Here is a 21,345-nt window from a genome sequence, read left to right on the forward strand (position 1 = left end):
CTTGAAATATGATTGATTTTTAAATTATTTCCTACCAATGCCACAATTTACGTATATGAAATCTATAAAAATAAAGTTCATCGATCACTTAGAATATTGTCATCAAGTTGGACTCTTATATAGTGGTGTGGCTATGTTTTTCAAATTAAATTTGTAAAACCATCCCATTTTTTGAAATCTCCGCTATGCTAGTCAGTGTTTTTAATTGTGAAAAACCAAAAGTCTTGAAGAATCCTTGATAATTTCACATTCTGTTTTATAAATAGCACCAAGCCTTGTTTCTTAAATTAGCATCTGAAATTAAATGAGGCATCCAATACATATTTGCTAAAGGAATACACTTTTAAATCTAAATAATGTTAAATAGTGTCTCCTAAATGTTTAAGCCCAGTTTATTTCCTATTATAAAATTAATACTGCCAATTATTAAGATCTTAGTGGTTTTAAAAAATATTGCTTTCATCCAAATACTGTGCTTTTCCCCAAGGGGAAATCTGAAAAATAGCATTTTCTTCAAGTCACTGTGTCTTTCCCTGAGGAAGAGATTTACAGTCTGGTGAGGAGGAGCCAAAACCCATTGTCCCCTTGTGGTACAAATCATCTTCCACCCTGGACTTCCCCCGCCAAATTCGGACTCTTTCTCCAAGGGGATTTGTATGAATTCATAGGATGTTTCCTCCCTGGGATGTTTCTCAGATGTCATCCCTTCCAGAGTCTGGTTTCATACCTCTTCCTTTACCTTGGCCCAGTCAGACTGGCATGGGTAGGCTTTAATGATAATCCTGAATTTTCAGCGTCGGCCCTCTCCGAGCCAGGGCTCACTCCATGCCTCTGACCCCACACATTCAGAAGTATGGTGGGTGGGTCTGCCTCTTCAGCCTTTCTCTTTAAAATCTGGTCTCTTGCAAAAAGGACACAGGGCTTTTACCTCTCTAGCCCTCTTCCACTTCCTGGCCTTAATCTCTGGGACATCAGAGTAGAGGTTTTCTCATAGCTAAACGTGACTGTAGAATATGCCATCTTTTCCACAGTCAAGTTCTGGCCGGCCTGTGTGTTTTCTGAATCTGCTTCATGTGGCCTTGGACAAGGGCAATGGCTGCGGTAGTCAGAGTTGTCTTCTCTCTGACCAGATCTTCTACAACTCAGGCAAAATGGTGGGGCATAGTCTGGTGAGGGCTGGTGATTTTTTTCGGGAGCTGTCTGTCCGGGATAAAGTGGGGTGCTGTGGACATGACCGCTTATCTGGTCTTTCTTACCGTGTGTGAGGAATTTGTACCTTGGTTTCTAAGTCAGAACTGGCTATCAACCCCAACTTCTGTTCTTTGAAAGCTGCCAGTGTTGCTTCCCTCTCAAAATTATTCTTTCTATTAGCAAATAGCTGTTTAAAGGATGTGAGTTTAGTGTACAGATAATTAAATAGACATAGGCAGATTAACAGGAAAAAAGCATGCAGATTTTTAAATGTATATGGGAATCCTCATAGAAAATAAAGACCAAAACAAGTGGCAAAGCCTAAGTGCTTATAGACCCGGTTGAATAAAGAGGCAATTGTGGAAAAGTAACTGAAACATGTGGGGAGACTAATGGAAGATAAGAGTTATTTTAACAAGGTCTGCTTGTATAGTTTCTTGGCTTCCACTCTGCATCTCTGGTGATAAGCATGTTTCTTTCCTCCTGATATCTTTCATATGGGGGTTTTTATCTCCTGCTTTCAGCTCAAAATAATCTTATGCCAAAGTGGCATATTTTAAGGGTGGTATATGTGCCACCCTTCACCATTTTGGGCAAATTATATAATCTCCCGGGTGTCATTTAGCTTATCTAGAAAATAAACATGCTAACAGTACCAACCCCATAGGGTTACTGAGAGGATTAAATGCGTTAATGTGTGTAAAATGCTTCGAACAACGCTGTGAGTGAAGTGGTGCTATTACATCTCCATATACAGGTAAGGACTTAACTTGTCTAAGTTTCTCCAGCTAACAACACAGAGCACATCTGGAATCAGCCCCGGCAGTCTGACTGCAGAGCTGTCCCCTTAACCACTATGCTAACCATTTTTAAATGTCATTATCATTTTTAATTTTGAGACATCAGTGACATTTTAATCTCTTTTTAAAAAATTTAAATTGTGGTCCTTATTTGTTTAAACGAGAAAGTTTTGAGTTTATTTTTAATAAAAGAGGGTTGGTTGTTATATGACTGTTCATAAAGTTTGGCTTTAATTTTGGCTACTCCAAACTTTTCACTATTTAATATATTAAATATTTAAAAATATTGCATAAAACTGTAATCTCCTTAATGAAGTTGAGATTGGAAGATGGTATACATTGTTTAGTTGGTAAAAAAAAAATCCTTCAACAGTTAAGTACTTAACTGAATTGACTGGTAAAAGTCAGAACAGATTATTAGGAATATAATTAATCTCATTTAAAAATAAGATGGTAACCTCTTTTTTAAAAAACTGATTTGTTCTGCTGAGTTGTTCTTTCTAGCATATGGTTCTATAGTGACGTATATAATATCTACTTTAGTCTCAGAGCATACTGTGTAAAATATTTTGGAAAATGTCAAATAGGTCAAATGGTAGATATGAAAAGCCATTACTAACATGGCCCCATACTTGCACACATGTACTTTGGTTATCATGTATACACATAACTTTCTTTGTCCTCATGCGCAATTGATACATTGCAGGAAAATAAATGTATATGATTGTGTGTTTATTAACCTCTAAATGATACAACGAACTAAAAACTTAGAAACGTGATTATATTTATGGCAACAACTTCTTGTTCATATATATTTCACAGAATTTTTTAGATGACCATCTTATGCCTCTGTAACTTGTTTCTAATTAAAGGTATAAATTATCAATTTTTTCCCCACTTGAGAATACCTTTTCCCCGAGTCCAGCCTTCCCACTTAACACAAATAGGCTTTAGGTCACATTTATTAGATGGCATTACTGAGTTGCTAAAGTAAGCTCCTCGTGACTTGAAATTCAGGGTCCAGGCAGAGCCTAAGCACTTTTGTTGATGATAAGAATATCTGGGCTGTTCATGTACAATCAGCTCACTTTTGATCGGACAACTTTTTCCGTGTTAAGGTTTCCAAAACATTTAGCCTTTGTAAAATGTTGAGTGTGTTGAATAGGAGTAAGGAGGGGATGAAGGCCGAGTAGAAAAACATCCTTTCTCTTGTATCCAGTTCCTATTCACATAAGAAGGTAATAGCTATTCATTCATTCAGTAATGAAGTTGAAGTAATCCTCCAGGGTACTCATTTTACACAAAAACAAATTGCAGTTTTCATTTGCATCACTGGGTGGCGAGTTTTCTTAGCCTTTTACTGCTGTTTGAAAATCCCCAGCAAGCATGGTACTATTTGTAATTACCAAGGTTTCCTTCTGTTATGACATATTTAATTGTACTTTTAAGACATTATCTTTAAATTGATTACCAATTTGCTGTAGTGTGCAACCTCATAGTTATTTTAAATTAGGAAAAAGGGTATCTGTTGCTTGTATGTTAGCATATAATTCCTTCCAAAACTAAGACAAAGGCATGGATTAGTTTACTATGCTATAGCAAAAAGAAAGAAAAATAACAACAACAAAAAAACCCCACAGAATAGAAAATGAAAGGGAATAATTTACATTACTGTATAGACCAGATATTAAACATAACTCTGGAGCAGGCAGAATGAATTGGGCAAGCGCTATTTCAGAGATTAAAGGAATTGGGTTACATCATGTTTTTCAGACTATGCAGGTGCTTCTTAAAGTAGGGCATAAGAACTTCTAGTTTCCATTAAGCTAATTATTTTGTAAAACTCGCTGAATTTAGAATCAGAGCTTAATAATTCACAGCAGCTTGGATGTCATCTTTTAAGTATTGCTATTGAAATGTGTAATTTAGTCTCCCGTTTTCCAGTTTAAATGATAAATCAGATTTTGAAAAGTAGTGGGTTATTTTTAAGATTGTCTCCAACTGAATTCCTCATACTGGGAATTATTCAAACCATGTACACACACTAAAGGTAAACTACCACATTTTTATATGGAGCTAAATTTAGGTCATTTCTTCCTCTCTGTATTCTTTCCTTTATTTAAAAGTGGAAATTTGCTGTGTATAATAAAAATTTATATTCCAAGGAATAAGGGACAGTAAGTCATTTTGATAATGTCTAGGATTGAAGGGTTTAATTAGAACAATGACAAAAACCAAACAGATTTTCAGCACGTGCTTCCTATTTTTACTCCGTTCTTATAACAGAATTATACCAAATCTTAAAAAGAAAAATAGTGTTTATGGATTTTAAAAGCGACTTACCCTATTAATATCTCTTTACCCATGTGTAGTGATATCCAGAAAGAATCCAAGAATAATTAATTTACTTGGCAATCCTCGTGTGTTTACTCTTGAACTTTCAATTCTAAAGCAAAGCGAGCCAGGATTTTTCAACCAACTTCATTATTCAATTGCTTGTTTTCCCACTAGGAAATGCGAAGTTGTACATCTGATTGATAGAATTAACGGAACTTGCATACTCGTTGGTTCGTAATTCTGGTTCACCTGTTGACCTCGTGGCGCTTCAGAGGTGAAAATGTTCAGGCCACGCTGTCCCATGAGGGGTGTACCTGCCTTATCTCCTTGAATGTGCAGAGAGAAGGGAACTTCATGGGGCAGAGAGAGGTGCCAACTGTACGGAGAGGCAGAACTGAGCCCTCTGTTTCATGCAATTAATTATGAGAAAGTCATTCATTCTTACAGGGGCTGAGTGGACTTAGCTGACTCAAATGTAAGTTAGGGCTGTGTCTCCCTAACTCCAGGGCTCTAACCTTCTTGAGCAGTAGGGGGCGCTTTGAATATATACTGGTACTAGGGCCTCATCCCTAAGTTCTGATTAGATGGGCCTGGGGGCTGGCTTGGATTTTCTTTTTTTTTCTCAGAGTTTGGTTCTATTGTGCATGGAGGGCTGAGAAACTCTGTAGTTCACTCTATAATTTTGTAATTGAACACCATCCAATAATGTGTTACTTTGAAAAAGACCTCATAAAAATACAAAGTTGTAGTTTTTCTTCCACTGTTGTTGAGCCATAAACAAACAAAAAGCAAATAAAACCACAGAATTCTAGGTTAAACATACTTCCTCTCGGACATTAAATAGACAAAGAATAGAAAGCTTCAAAATTCTAAGAAATGAAATCCGTTTGTAAGAGTAATATATTCAGAACCTTAAGTGTGTGTTTGTGTGTGTTTAAATCAGTTACAGCAATTAGGAAGTATTTTATTAAATTAATTATACGATTGTGAATTCCAAGTAGCCTATGACTTTTTGTCTTAGCAATAGTACATCTGTTAGGTTGGTGCAAAAGTAATTGCAGTTTAAAAGGTTAAAAATAATTGTGAAAACCGCAATTACTTTTGCACCAACCTAAGAGATTGACTTGAGGTAAAACTATTTGACAGATGAACACGCATAAACTTTTCAGAGGAACTCTGACATTCTTTTTCTTTGAACTAAAACCTTCAGGCAGTCATATTTTTAATATAGCTATTTAGGGGTAATTGACTGGTTTACTATGGTGCTGTTTCCCTTAGTAGAGAAAAAATTGAAGTATGCACACAATATTACCTAAATGGAGTTTCCTTTAGTATTTCCTTAGAGGCTTGCATAATGCTGTATCTTCTACATCTGAGACTATTTGACTGAAAAATTGTGATGCATAGCTTTTATAGTTTAACAAAGTTTATTCTTATTTCCTTCTGTTGAGGAAATAAATGATGAGGATGAGAATCTGAGTAAAGCGTACACAGTGTGAGCGTTGTACTTTGTACTAGTAATTCAGAGAGCGTAGGGAGACCTAAATATTGTCTTTCTGGTCATCTTAATACTACAGTATTGTTTTATATTTAAGTGGTCATGTTATTAACCTTCTGTTTTTGTTTGTTTGTTTGTTTGTTTCCCTTTGAGTGCAACCAAAGCATTTTATGAAGGGAAGAATCCTTACTGGGGTTCTAATCTTTACGTACTAATCTAATCACATACTAATCTTTATAAATGTGAACTTATAAAAATCTAAGCATCTTCTTTATTATATCATGATACAGTTATGATGTTAGACCAGAATAGCATTATCTAGTAAACTAAGCCAGAAGGAAAACATCTTGAATTAGTGTGATGCAGTCTTTTCTTATTGTAGAAATTCATCATCAAGGGAACATTCTAGATGTTTACCTTCTTTGTCCCAGGCGCTCTGCTCCTTGTTAAAGAAGCTACAGGTTCCTGGGCCTGGCCCATACCTAGTGAAGTAGCAGAAGTGATGGAGCTATAGCTTGAGAATTAGCATTTTTGAAAAAAACAACACAGCAATGCACGTGATTCTTATGTGTGCTGGTATTTGGGAATTGTTGGAATAATTATATTATAATGTGGTAGAAGAAAAGCTTCCAGGTGGTGACAGACTCGGTAAAATATGTAGATTCAGAAGGATTGGGGACATTTAAGCCACTTGTAGAAAGGCTTCTGTTACTTGTAGGAAAATGTCTAGACTGATGTTTGATAGGTATGCTTGTAATGCTACATCTTCCTGGATAATCTTTTCTTGGCAAAGACCCTTTTAGTTTTTAATATCCAGACTTCATGGAATATCTATCTTTCTATCTATCTATCTATCTATCTATCTATCTATCTATCTATCTATCATCTATCTATCTATCATCTATCAGCTGTCTATCTCAATAAAGTTCTTCAGTTGATGTTTGTATAGGGAAAGTTTATTTTATGTCCTCTAAAACTCAATTTTTAACAAACAATGTATGGAGATAGTTACACTTCAAATGAAATGAATAGATTGTCAGAATCACATGGAAACATTTTGAAAGGTGTGCCTGGTGGCATCGAAAAGGATGTGAAAGGGGATCAAGTATATGGTGATAGAAGGAGAACTGACTCTAGGTGGTGAACACACTATGGGATTTATAGATGATGTAATACAGAATCATACACCTGAAATCTATGTAACTTTACTAACAATTGTCACCCCAGTAAATTTTAATTAAAAAAAGAAAAGAAAAGGATGTGCATCTTGGCTCTTGCTGGCACCGAGGGAGGCCATGTCACTGCTGCAAAGCAACCGGTGGTGAAGAACCATATTAGTTGTTGGGTGATCAACATACTAACAGAATAGTTTGCTACTTGTACACAGGCATTTTACTGTGTTACAAGAAATTGGTGGGTAGGTTTAGATTGATGTACAACACATTGTAATTTTTCCCATCTTAAGTAATGGGAAATAGGCTCCTGCTGCATTTTTCTAAATGTCCAATTTTCGTGCATGGATTACTGATGTTAAGCAAGAGATTCCTCTACTAATCTCGACCAGCTATTTTATTAAGTTAACAATCCTGCTACCGCTAATATAGTGTTACACTTAATACAGTTTTAAGATAATATAGTCTTAAAGCAACTCACCAATTTGATTCATATGTCTTTATGAGTTACATATTTAGAAATGTACCATTTCCAAAAATGCTGAAGGCAAATTATAATCCTTTTTTTAAACATGGAAATTTGGGAGAAAAATTGAAATGTATATGTTTACCTTTATCATCCCCAATGTATAGCTCTAAAATCCCTTTTTAAAGTTCAAAACCAATTATATTTTATGTTTTTATTTTAATTGCATGTTAATCATGCTCAATATGTCAAATTTTAAAGAAGAGTTTTTAAAGGCCATGATAAAAATTACATTAATCTCTTTGTTAAATGTTTATAATTTTTATTATAAATTGAACTATGATTCATAACATTCTGCCATTAAAGGGTGGGAGTAATACAGTATACAGTTTTTAGGGCTGGAAGGACATCTTAGGGATAATTCTAAACAGCTTCATATGTGACTATTTCTGATTAAGAGTTGTATATATTCAGAATACAGTGTGTAAATTCTTTTGTTTGCTAAGGAGAGAATGAAAGGTATATATAGTATAGAAGCTACGTTGTGTAAAATACCAAATTATGGTATGAGCCAATTATAGTAAAAGCATTTCCTTCGCAGTGAGATATAAATGCCTTTCTAGCCTGTGGGCATCTTTTTATTGCTAAAGTTGGGTTAAATTTACCACCACAAAAATTCAATTATGATTTCTGCCTGTTATGAAGATATGCTAATACACCCACATATATTTTGATATTCTCAGGTCAGATATACATAAACGTTTCCATTCCCTAAAGGAATGTAATTTCTTTCAGGTCTCTGTAGGTCTCTAAGGTTATAGGACCTTGGAGCATGTAGAGCTCAGTGAGATACAGACCTGTGTTTCTCAAGTTATGTTCTATGTGTACTTTCCTGGAACTGGGCAGAGGTGTTACACTGCCAAAATTGAGTAATAGTGGTGTTTTCACACTTTGTAGGAAAAAATAAGCTTATGGAATTTCAGGCTTTTCCTTCTGAAATTTCCCTTAAATTCTAGAGAAAGCCAACATTAATTTTACAAGCAGTTATTAGGTAGGTAACATATATGAATGAGGAGCAAATGGTTAGTCAAGGAACAGTTTGTAGACAGACAATCACATTTACTTGTATGGCTGTTTTGTTCTTTGAAAGTTTGTAGTCATAGTCCTGGTTTTATGTTCTATTTTGTAACCTGTAAAATAAAATAAATTGAACATTAAAAGCAATTTAAACTTAGAATAACAAAACATACAATTTTATCTAAAATTATAGTTTGTATGACAGAATTTAAAATACCAGTATTTCATAATGTTCTGCGAAGAGCATTTTGACTTCCAGGCACTTGATGACATTCACTGTGTGATGAGATTACATTTTGAGGAAGATGGAGTCTCCGTTGCTTATTTTTTTTCTCATTTTCTACAGCTCAAATCACTTTACTGGGGCACAGAGTCCTCATTTGGTGAATGAGAGATTAAATTAGATTTTTATTTCTAAGATTTAGTTTGTTTTTATAGCTGAACATTTTAGTAATACTATTTTTGTTCTAGATATTTAAAAATATGGACAGATCGCTCAATTTATTCTAATCTCTATTGGAATAAATTGATGGTACTAATGTGTTTTCTGTTACACTGAGTTCTTTTTCAGGAGGGCAAGAAATCTGTCTACCGGCTGCCAAACAAAAGTCAGTTTGAAGATTTTTTTAGTTAAAATTTTATCTGGCTTGTAGCCTCAGTTTAGCTCTAACTAATCCTTTATTAAAATACTCGTGATAACAGAGGGAAACTTTTGTAACCATACCAAAACTTAAGTGTGATAGCTTACTGCCAGAATCAGGGGTGCAGTTAGACTGAGGAAAACCGCACTCATCTGCGCATGGTACAGTAGGGATGTTGAGGGTTCCATCTTAAACACCTAGAACTTGGCAGTGCTCCCTCTCTACCCCTGGGGTTCTGTTCTGTGAAGGGAGCAGAGGACTTTGTTTCCTATTCCTGTACTGCCCTCACATACTTCACCATGTTTCTCCATTTTGGAAAATTGTTGGTCAGCAAATAGAGGAGGGACCGGTGGTGATGGAGGACCCATGAGGGCGGTGTAGCTCCCGCCCGTAAAACAAGGTAGGCGGGAACAGAGATAAAACGGGTGGTAGTACCAGTAACTTGGGACATTTTTATTTTAGCTTTTAATATACTCTGGAGGAAAAGGTGGTAGCAAGGAAAGGAAAAAGACGTCCCAGAGAGAAGAGTTACACTGGGTGAACGCCTAGGAAAGACAAATGGATTGAGTGCTCCCTGCAGCCGCCTGCCTCCAGCTGGTGGGGATTTTTAAAAAAAATAGAAGTATGTATTAGATCTGAATAAGTGAGCAAAGTAAACAGAAATAGTCTCAGAAATATAGAGGAAAAACTGATGGTTGCTAGAAGAGAAGGGGGTGGGGATAAGGAAGAAAGGGAAGGGATTAGACAGCATAAATTGGTAACTACAGTATTGCCATGGGGATTTGAAAGACAGTTTGGGGAATATAATCAATAATGTTGTAAAGATTTTGTAGGGTGTCAGGTGGGAACATGTCTTATTAGAGAGACCACTTCAGGGACGGTGTAGATGCTTGACCACTGCGCTGTACAGCTGAAGGTGAAGTTGAATAATATTGTATGTCAACTATAATTTAATATATATAGTCGTGGGATATGGAGTATAGCACAGGGCATAGAGTCAATGGAATTATAATGTCTACCATGTGAGAGGAGCAATAGATTGGGGAGGGCGGTTATCACTTTGTGAGGGGTGAAATGTCTATTGCATTGTTTTGTATACCTGAAACTAATAAAAAACAAAATTTCAGGTATAAAACAAATAAGTCATGAGGATGTAATATATAGCATGGGTCAATAATATCATAGTCAATAATATCGTGATAACGTGGTATGGTGTCAGATGGTTACTAAACTTATCATGGTGACCACTTCTTTAGTTGGGTGTTGAATAACTATCTGTACACCTGAAACTAATATAATATTGTATGTTAGCTATACTTTTTTTTTTTAAAGGGAACAGGACTTTATTGAGGAACAATATGTACTTCCAGGATTTTTTCCAAGTCAAGTTGTTGTCCTTTGAATCATAGTTGTGGAGGGCGCAGTTCAGCTCCAGGTCCCATTGTCATTGTTAGTTGCAGGGGGCAGAGCCCACCATCCCTTGCGGGACTCGAGGAATTGAACCAGCAACCTTGTGGTTGAGAGCCCACTGGCCCATGTGGGAATCGAACCAGCAGCCTTAGGCGTTAGGAGCAGGGAGCTCTAACCGCCTGAGCCACTGGGCCGGCCCCATGTTAGCTATATTTTAATAAAAATCTTTAAAAAAACTGAAGTATAATTATCATATAATATCCTGTTAGTTTCAGGTGTACTTCATAGGGACTCAATATGTATATACATTATGAAATGGTCACCACAGTAAGTCTAGTTACCATCTGTCACCATATAAAGTTATTATAATATTATTGACTATATTCCCTGTAGTATATATTACATTCCCATGACATACTTATTTTGTAACTAGAAGTTTGTACCTCCGCCAGTTGGAATTTATATTTACACAATCTGTTTGGAAGATAAATTGGTATTTTATAAATCAGAAACTTTAAAGAAGTAGATCCTTTTTGCCTTATAAATTCTACTTTTAATAATTTATCATCAAAACATAAACACATGCAGTTTATAAGATGGTATGTTTAGCAAGAACCTTTTCGTTATATATATTTTGTATGCTTAAAAGTCTCTGAAAGGAAAACCACTTATTTACCTATAGATCTTACGATTACAGATGATTTGATTTTTTTCTTCCTTTTGGAGAGGGAGAAATAGTTACCTAATTTGATTAGTTATACTTACTGTAATGAACGTGTAGTACATGTGTAACCCTAAGACCAAAAGGAGCCCCAAAAAGATATGTCCCCAAACCCTTGATTCTCTCATGAACACTGTAGTTCTTCCAAAAGCAGAAGTGCATTTCACTCTTACTACCGAATTTGCATTGTACTTCCTGTTTTCCGCATGTAGTTCAGTTCACCAAACATTTATTGAGTAAATATAAATACTGTTAGTTTCTCTTAAATACTGGGGGTGCCCAAAGAGTGTATACAAGTGGACACTTTGGTCAAGGTTGCTCAAGCAGTAGTTCACCGTAATCAGAAGTGTCTGGACGCTGATGGTAACCACTTTGAGCACCTTTTGTAATTGCAGAAGTCACACGTGACTTATATTCATCTTTTGTTGTCAGTGTATATTGAATATTATAATTTTAATACAGTTTTCCTTTCTTAAAATGTGTATACATTTGTTTGGCACCCTTTGTATTTATATTCATAATTATAAATATTGATAGATTCCAGGCTCGAGTATATAACACAGGAAAATCTCATCTTAAACTCTTCATTCATTTTGCAATAACTTTAATAATTTATAGCATTTTTCAGAGGAAAAAATGGCTTGGGGAAAGAAGTTAACCAACTCTTCCTTAAGTTTCTCTGTCATTTTTTCCTGGATGTTGACAATCTTTTTATTCCGTAAATACCTAGAACTTCCAGTATATCAGGAGGCATCCTGTAAATATTAAGGCCAATTTTAAGAGGAAAGTTCACTGTATTTAAGAAACTGTTTATGTAAACTATCATTTTTATTGGATTACACAAGTGTGTATCCTGTTTACTATAGTCTATCTACTTCTTAGCAATTTTAGTAATATGAATGTGGTTTTATATTCCTCTTAAATTACTTTGCACGATGTTTCTTTTGAAATTTTAAGTTTAAAATTTTAAACTCTAATCATACTGTGAATATACTCATATATAAAAATTTTTCCTCTACAGTGGGTTTTTGCATTGATTGTTTAGTTAATAAAGTTAAAAATCACATGTTATTTTAAATGGTGATTATTTAAAAAAAGGTCTTTCTGAGGAATGAGATCTCTTTTTGTTACCATTGTTGTCAGTTGATCTGGAATGTCTGTGGCTGAAGGCAACTGAGTTTTTATTTCAATTGAGTGATTATCTACTTAAAGCAAATATATCAGAAACTTTAAAAAAAAACAAAAAACCAAAGCACCAAACCTTTGGTTTTTCTCTATACATATAGAGGGGCTATTAAGTACCTTATTAAGTAGTTGGAAGTTTATCTCTAAGTTCTATTTGAACATTTGGAAGAAGGAATTAAGCTATTTTCCAAGTAGAGGAAAGCACCATTGCTCCCCACCAGGTAGGTAAGCATACAAAAGTTTGTTTACTTGCCATCAACGTTTTCCCCACCATAGTTTATCTCAGACAAAATTTTCAAGCCCAGCCAACTTTAGGATTTGATTTATAATAATGGTTATGTTCTATTAGATAAGAAAGGATAGGGAGAGAGAAAAATCCGCTAACTTTGTCCCTCCATCTTTTTCTAGATCTAGTAAGTTGATTTTTACTCTGATTCTTTAATTTTTGTTACATGTGCTTCTCCACCATGCACTTTCCTTGCTGCTTTGAGGCATAGAACTTCCTAAATATTTAGTCTCAGCGCAAGAACACTCAGGCTTTTCATGTTCTTTGGCATTAGCGGCTGTAACACATTGAATTTTTGGCAGTGGAATTTCTCCTGACAGAATCTGACCCCTTGCACTATGGCCCTGAATAAAGAAACCTTGCTTCTGAGCATGTGTACCTCAGCACGGACCTTCAACTCTCGTGCTAAGTAGACCCAGCATCTTTTATGTCTATGCGTGTTGGGAATTATCAGTCAAGTATCGCTTTTAGGTTCTTTATTTTTCCGTATCTGTCTTCTCACATGATTATAAATGTTGATTACAAATTAAGCAGCATTATTCACATTATATTTTATGCACTCAGAGTTGGATTTAGTAAGGTGTGGGTGTGAAAGAGATGGATTATCAACCTTTATCTACACGAGGCTCTTTTAAACGCTACTGTATCTCCATGTGTTTCTAACAAAACTATTAGCAGTAAAATTTCTTTTCTGCCTGAGTGTATGTGAGACTCATTCTTTTAGAGCCGAAACGGATAGGAATAATTTGGTAGGTTAAAAAAATATATGGTCTGATTGGTGAAGTATCATCATAATTTGGAAAACTACATGGAATCATATTAGATGTGTCTTAGTATAAACCTTTATTTTCTAGAAAAAATATTTTTTAGAAGACCCGAGTTTAGCCACTGAAATTTTCAGGCCATGAGTCCTACTGAGGAATTGCAAAACTTGTGGTATGAATTTGGTAAGTATAATTGTGGAAATTCACATCCCATTTGATCATGGGGAAGAGTATTTTTCTCCAGCTATTAACTGATGTCAACTGCCTGAAATTTATCGATCTCAAGGCTCTTCCTCATTTGTTGCCAGTAACTCTCCCTCATACAGAACAGATGACTCACAAATTCAAGCTAAATAAAACACTCTGTAAAGATTTTCTGCCTCTCAAACTGCTCAAAGTGGGCATTGAGTTGTGGGCACTGATCCTTGCCAACTGGTTTACCCTTAATAATTCCATGGGTAGGGCCCTGTCAGACCAGACTCAGATGTAGACGCTCCCATTTTTTTTTTTTTTAAACTGCCTTTTTCAGACATTCCATCTGAAATCTGTTAAGAACAACATAAGACTGGTCACAGATTTATTGATTTTTCCTGGTCATTTGACTATGTGAAGTGGAACCAGCTATGACCTAAGCTTAGTGAGCTCAGTAAACACCCACTACTTGCTCCAAGTTCTATAGAAGTTCAGTTTTACTAAGTGTTCCAAGCAGAGTCAGTAGGAATGGTCTTGTGGTAGATCAGATCATTTTTAGTAACAGTAAATTGAACTGTTTTGCTCTTCCTTTTATTTTTAAAAATTCTCCTTTTTTCACCCATTAAAATCTTGATGAACAGATGGCTCTTCTCAGTGAACTGGGTACCTGACTGAAGAGAGAGATTGACATCTACAACAATGTTGATTGCGTAATTTTTTTGACAGGTCCTTCACTGCCTCGTGCTTCTGTCTGATTTTTCTCTAAAACAAGTGCCTAATAGTTATTGCTTTCACATCAGAATCATCAGGTTTGCCAGACAAGTTGCAATATTTAATTTGCTTATCTCTAAAAGACCTATGGAACAGATAACTTATCCATTTCATCTTTTTAAAATTAAATTTATCGGGTTAACATTGGTTAATAACATTATATAAATTTCACGTGTACAGCTTTATAATACAACTCTGTATACTACTTTGGGCGCTCACCACCCAAAGTCCAGTCTTCTTCTGTCACCATATATTTGACCCCCTTTAAGTGTTCCTTGAAGTTATCTGCTTAAAACATATCTTATGGGTACCTTTTAGAGACTTTAAGAAATGGCTAACATAAAATACAATTTTAAAAAGTATTGTGGCCTCTCTGTAGCAGTTCTACTCAAACTTTTCTTTCAAAGTACCCCAGTGATGAAGGAGCATAAACATATACCCCCTAAAAGCCTTTGGGTCAGGCACTTGGCTTCGAGAAAAAAGTTTTTCCCCCCGGAGCTGGTGTTATCTTAAACTCAGCTGAATTTTTCACTCAGTGCCTAATGTAGCTGTGATTATTTTAACACAAAATGCTTTAAATTATGTAGCATCAAACAGTAAACTAGATGCTAGTAGATTACTGTGTTTTCCCTTTGTCATCATGTATCTTCTCACCTGCTGCATATACTCCTGGGGTACCCGTCTTCCAATGGGAGAGTTTACATCAGAGTTCCTCAGTTGCTTAAATGACTCTGTTTAATGAGACCTGAAGTGTTTTCGGGGGCAATTTTGGTATCCCTTCAGCCCACTTCATAAGGGCTGTTAAGTGACCTTTTCTTTGGGGGAGTTGCTTGGAGTAGATTCCTTGTCAGGCTGACCCTCTGCTCATTCAACTGTCAGAGTGTACAATTCTGCTTTTAATCAGCGGTAGAGAATTTCTGCATGTCAGGGTCTAGCCAGAAAATATGTTATCTGGATCTTTTTATTGTCAAATTCTTATCAAAATCTCAGTAACAAGCAATATTAATAGTAGACTGCCTGAAAGATAACTAATTCATCCATTACTCAAAATATGTCTTGTCCTTTTTTGAATATGGACTGTATGAGAATCTGATGAAAAATGCTATGTACCCATGGGCCAAGTATTTTGCCTCTAAGTTTAGGAGACTTATAGAATCCTTATGAACCATTCATGGACTTCCAGTAAGTTAATCATTTATTCAGTAAGTATTTATTGAGTGCCCTTGGGTTAGACACCGTGCTGGTAAGTACTAAAAATTAAACATCTCTGTTTCTGAAGGGATTTTACTTACTAGGAATTGCTGGGAGCTTCATCAATTTTTGTGTGTATGTGTGTGAAATTAATGAAGTAGGATAGAGGTGGGTCAAATTTCTGTGAGAATGTTGCAAAATATAACAATTGTCACTTTTAACGTAGCTGTGGAGCATTTTCTTTAGTGTTTTTTTGTGTGTGTGTTATATGAGTGCATTTCCCCCCTCACCTCTGCCATCAATTTCATCCGACTTGGCAGAAGTTTTGATTAAGTGAGAAATGACCGTAAGGTGACTGGCTTTCAGTGTTTTTAGAACTTTGCCTTTTCCTTCGAAATCACTTCTTGAACCAGACCCACCTGACTTAACAAAAAGTGTTTGAGTTTGAGTCATTGCAGACTTGATTCTGTCTGAATATTTTTCCTATTTTGGGGTATATCATATGCCTGGAGATCCTGTTAGGGCTATTCAGTCCAAACTTTTGACTATCAAGTAACCAAGATTTACTATGGGTGGTGCAGCTTTAACTTCTCAAGTCCTGTTTCACCTTTCCTTTTCCAGCCCTCTTTAGTATTGCCAACCCCTCTTCCTTAATAATTGTTGAACAGTAAAGGGAATGAGAATCTTGTCTTAAAACGAACTCATCTCAAGGTAATTTGGAGCCCAAGATCCTGATTTTTCTTGCAGCATATAAATAATGGGTTCTGTGGATATCGGTTTCCCCAACATACCAGCACTGACTTCACCGATTATGGGAACAGCAGATCTTGCTTGGAATGGTTTTGTGTTTTTCCATCTTAGGTAATTTTTTAAAGATAATAGAATGAGATTTTTTTTAAGGCAATAGAATGAGATTTTAGGTCTCTCAGGTCCCTTTTTCCAATTGATGATTTGAAAATTAAGTATGTTTATTCTTTCACCATTCATAAACTTGGGTCTCAAGTTAAAGTTTTAATTTCCTTAGTTCCTTAGAATTTTATAAGAATTTATGATTTAGAAGTAAGTGCGGATTTATTTTATTTTTCTTACATTAAAATAGAAATCATTAAACTGTTTAAAAATAGTGGCACCAGGCTGAAAACTAAACAGGAGTACTGGAAAGTTTCCCTTTAGAAACTCTGTTAAGAGAAGCAAATCCCTAGGGTGGTCCAAGATGTGATGTTCCAATCTGTAAGGTCATCTTGGAAATAGATTTAGTTCTAAGTTTAGGACCAGAAAAACTACTTCCTTCCTCCAGGCTTTTCACATTTAGCCCCAAAGTTATATTCAGTGAGGGCAGATACATTTTTAATTCCACAACTGCTGGGGATTACAAAGCTTATGAGGCTTTGTAATCTTAGTGCTCATATAATGCCTTACAAACATTATTAGGTGGTCAGTAAATATTTGTTGAGTGGGAGAGAGTGGATGAATTTGCATGGTAAGACCTCTAAACTGAGCTCTGGGTTATAAATAATACTGTTTATGTGGGTGGAAATAAGTTTTTTGTTTATTTGTAGTCAGATTATACTCAGAAAACAATATTTAAAAATAGGGGAAGTTCTGAAGAAAAGTGAAACTAAAAAGTAGTAAAGTATTTTCTTCTCATGAAGTGTGGTGATATTTTACCCACTTATAACCCATTTAAATATTTAGAGATGCTCACGCAAGTAACTAATTTTTTTTGGGAGGGGAGGGCCCAAATTCAAAAATTTATGGTAAGAAAAAATCATTTAAGTATAATTCACATTTGGATTTCTACAGAGATTTGGTTAATATTTCAGTTGTGTATCACGCATTCAACAAGCATGTTCTGTATCCTCAGAGAAAAATGTGTGAGTTAGAATGGAACCTATTGGTACCCTTTTAATATACTCATATACATCTACCTTTAAAGGGATGAACCATATAGTTTCCTCACTAACTGTTGGAGTTAGGGCCCTGAAAACTCTTGTAAAGATGAAATTGTAGCCGACAACTGAAAACCTTAAGGGGAAACTAAGGTTGGGGCCTTATTTGGACGTGTTTCTGTGACAGTTTTTGTGTTTGCTAAAGGAAAACAGTAAAGCAACTAAACTAAAAACAATCTACATGACATTTTTCACATGTTAAATTAGAGATACTGGAAACTATCCTGAGCGATTCCACTTACCATTCCTTTGTTTGCTAGAGACTTTCCCAGAACTCTCTCCCACACTTGTAAATTTGTGTTGAGAAAAAAATATTTATAAAGAAGCATTTTTCTGAGCCTCCCCTTTCAAATAAATGTGCTGCATCTTTCTGCTTTTCTGATTCAAAGTTGACTTTCGTCCCCTGCCGTACAGGTCCTGCCTAGTCGTGGTCTTAGAGAAGTATGATAAGATGCTGATTAATTATTAGGATGATTAAGGGAACAAGTGTGGGTGTTTACCTGTGGTTACTGCCCTATCTGTTCATCTGCTCCCTTCATTATCTCTCGGTTTTGCAGTTGTAGGCTTTTCCCCATGTTTATTTAACGATAAAGCCTTTTACCACTTCTCTGATCCTTTGCTCTTAGAGGATACCTGAGTGTATTACTTCCTGCTATCTCTCTGTAGCTTTTCTATGATTTCACTGTAACCATTTCTGCTCTTTTGGCCGTCAGCTATACTTTTCTTTTCTATTTCTGACCTCTTTAATCTTCTTTTATGAATTTTCCCAACAAAAGGGGGTCATGATTTATAAAAGGTAGAACTGAAATTCTTATTGAAATTTAGGCAGAAAAGATACATGGAAATACAGAGGGTGCCAAAAAAATGTCTACACATTTTAAGAAAGGAAAAAAAAAAAAACATTAAAATTGTAATACTCAATATGTACTGATAACAAAAGATGAATACATGTCACGTGTATACATTTTTTTGGGCACCCTTGGTATAATTACATATAGTTGAATTCTGTGGAAAGGATCTCAAGGTAGAGAAGTGATTACTATATAGATGTCTAATCATCTCCCTTTTTCCATTATTTTTGTGATTGAAATGTAGATTTTATAGAATTATTCATAGCTTGGCTTTAAAGATAAGGCATTTGATAATATCAGTACAGTAATAGCAGGCTATTTCACATTTTAAAATTCTAAATCTCTATTAACTAGCTCTTTCACAAGTTGGTAATATATTTGATATTTTCCTTCAGGGCCTGGAGTTCCCATGCTTCCCAAACTGACTTTACAAGGAAGAAATAGTTCAGAACAGTTTTAATGTGATATATTTTATTAGATTTTATTTTGAAAACATATTTTATTTATGAAGTAAGATAGAGAGAATTCTGGTCTGGGAAACAGGAAGCCTGGCTTTCAGTCACACTTAAGTGGCTTCTAGATAAAACTTGGGTGTTCTTTTCTGTAATACTGTATTCTCATTTAAATTCTTATTCCCTGTCTTTTTCTTGATGCTTTTAAACTTTTGTTTCATTTCCAAATGAACAGCCCTCAAGGATGAAAATAAAAGCAACTATTTCTTAATACATTAAGCAAATACTTCTAAATAAATTATTTTAAGTGATTTTCCTTAAATTGAGTCTTATTTTTTTTCCACTGACTTCTATTATAAGCTCTGAAATGTGTTCCCAGGAGTAAAATATGATCATAAGTCAAGCTGCTCGGTACCCTTTTTCATTTTTGTAAAAAATGCTGTGAAATAAGCCAACTAGTTTGTGTATTGAGAAACAGATGCTATGCCCACCTGTACAACTTCATTGTCCTAACTTTTACTTCTATCATTCTTCAGTCCCATTATAATATGAATTTATTATGTGTTCTTTGAAACCATAAGACCAGCCACAACAGAATTTCATAGAGAAAACCATCAGCCAGTCTTCTGGAAGCAGTAGGCTCACTGAATTTACTTCCTGCTTTTAAAATTCCTGCTTGCCAAACTTTCACTGAATGGCTCTTCATGTAATTGAGTACAGCTATAGTTTTGTTTTGTTTTGTTTTTTTGCCAAAAATAATTACTGTTGCCCACTAAAATGGCGATAAAATCCTCTAGATGTTTGTAACTCTTTTTGCTAAGATTTTGAAAATGTGCTTAAAATGTGACTTCTACAATAACAATCATGTCAGTTTCTTGAGTTATTGAATTTGTATGTTTTTGTTTACAGCTGCTGTTTAAACTGATCTTTTATCAAAATTGACAGTGAAGAATAAATTCATTCCCATTTATTTTAACTATAGAATTTTAACCTTTTTTTAATATGGAGTACCATTTTGATATTACTCTGATTTTTTTCATTTATTAAATAAAAATAAAAAGAAACTCTGTCCGTTGTGTAGCTGTAACAGCACACATGGCAGGAGTATCTTATTAATTTAGAAAACATTTTTTCTAACCTATATTGAATCCCAGAGGCCCTGACTCAGGTGTTAAACCACCTCTGAATACAAGTGCCTACAATGCAGGGGATACCAACAATTTGTCCTAATCAGCTCAGAGGCTGAAGTTGAGTCCCTGCGTTTTTTCACTTCTTTCTTCTTTGGCCAGTGAGATGTTTTAATTGTGAAATACCTTAGAGCGGCAGTTCTTAAAGAGATGCTTTCATGGGGTCCATGAAGTCTTCCCTTTCCAACTACATATCTCTGTGACCCTGGGTTTTCTTTGATATACTTCAACCACACAACATGTCACAACAGCCTGAATGTAGAAGCAGCAAGGAGAACCTAGCTGCCCACGCCTAAGTGAAAAATTAAGGGAGATTTATGAAAATAATGCAAATGAGACAATGCCTCTCTATTCAGTACATGTTTGTGTTTTTAAATATAGCTATTTTTCATAAAACATGATATTTATGTTAACATTTAAAACAATTTTAAATGAATTACTAAGTAGATTTAAAACTTCTCAGTTTTGATTTCTACTATGATAAAGTATGAATAGATATAACTGATATAAATAAAAGCCCTTTGAGGTCCTCAATCATTTTTGAGAGTGGAAGTTAGCTCACAAAGAACTGCTGCCTTAGAGAATCGCTTCTGTACCAAAATGTCAGTTTGACTTACAGTTTTGAATCACAAAAGGCTTATCAACAGGAAAAGATTATGATGTGTTTTATTTGGGTGGAAGTAAAAAGGCAGAGAAGATGGGGCAGATCGTAAATACTATTCATTATCTGGAAAGGGATTCTGGAGTAACTCAGCATGTACAGAAGACGAGTGACACACAGGGCCCATGATGCTCCTTGGCATCTGTGAGTGACACGGCTGCCGAAGCTCTTGCTGATATGGTCATTATTCTCAATTCTCACATGTTGTGAACCAGCCTTTGTTTTTTAAAACTTTTTATGCTCTGGTGAAAAGAGAATTCACCTTAGATCCGCTCAGCTCTTACTGAACTGCATAGCATGAGAAATGAATATAGGAACGAACTTCCAAGGTGATTGTAATGAAGTTTGTATAACTGATGCACTACAGTTTAGTTTTTGTCATTATTGAGACTGTGTTTGAAAAAATAACTGGTTTATAAAAACAGAATTTTCACAGTTTTTAATTATAATAACCACTTACATTATTAGAGTATTTTGAAGTACTCCAATGAATGAAAAGTAACTAAGTAACTTTATGTGTTCTAAGAAGGTACTCAGATGTAA

At 35.2% G+C, this 21,345-nt stretch overlaps 1 protein-coding gene across 1 annotated transcript in view; it reads left to right on the forward strand.

The window, feature by feature from the left end:
• UMAD1 (UBAP1-MVB12-associated (UMA) domain containing 1) overlaps nucleotides 1–21,345 on the forward strand; it is a 191,273-nt gene that overhangs the window by 22,515 nt on the left and 147,413 nt on the right. The window lies entirely within an intron of this gene.

Source organism: Rhinolophus sinicus, linkage group LG09 (genome assembly GCF_036562045.2).
Source record: "Rhinolophus sinicus isolate RSC01 linkage group LG09, ASM3656204v1, whole genome shotgun sequence".
Taxonomy (NCBI): Eukaryota; Metazoa; Chordata; class Mammalia; order Chiroptera; family Rhinolophidae; genus Rhinolophus; species Rhinolophus sinicus.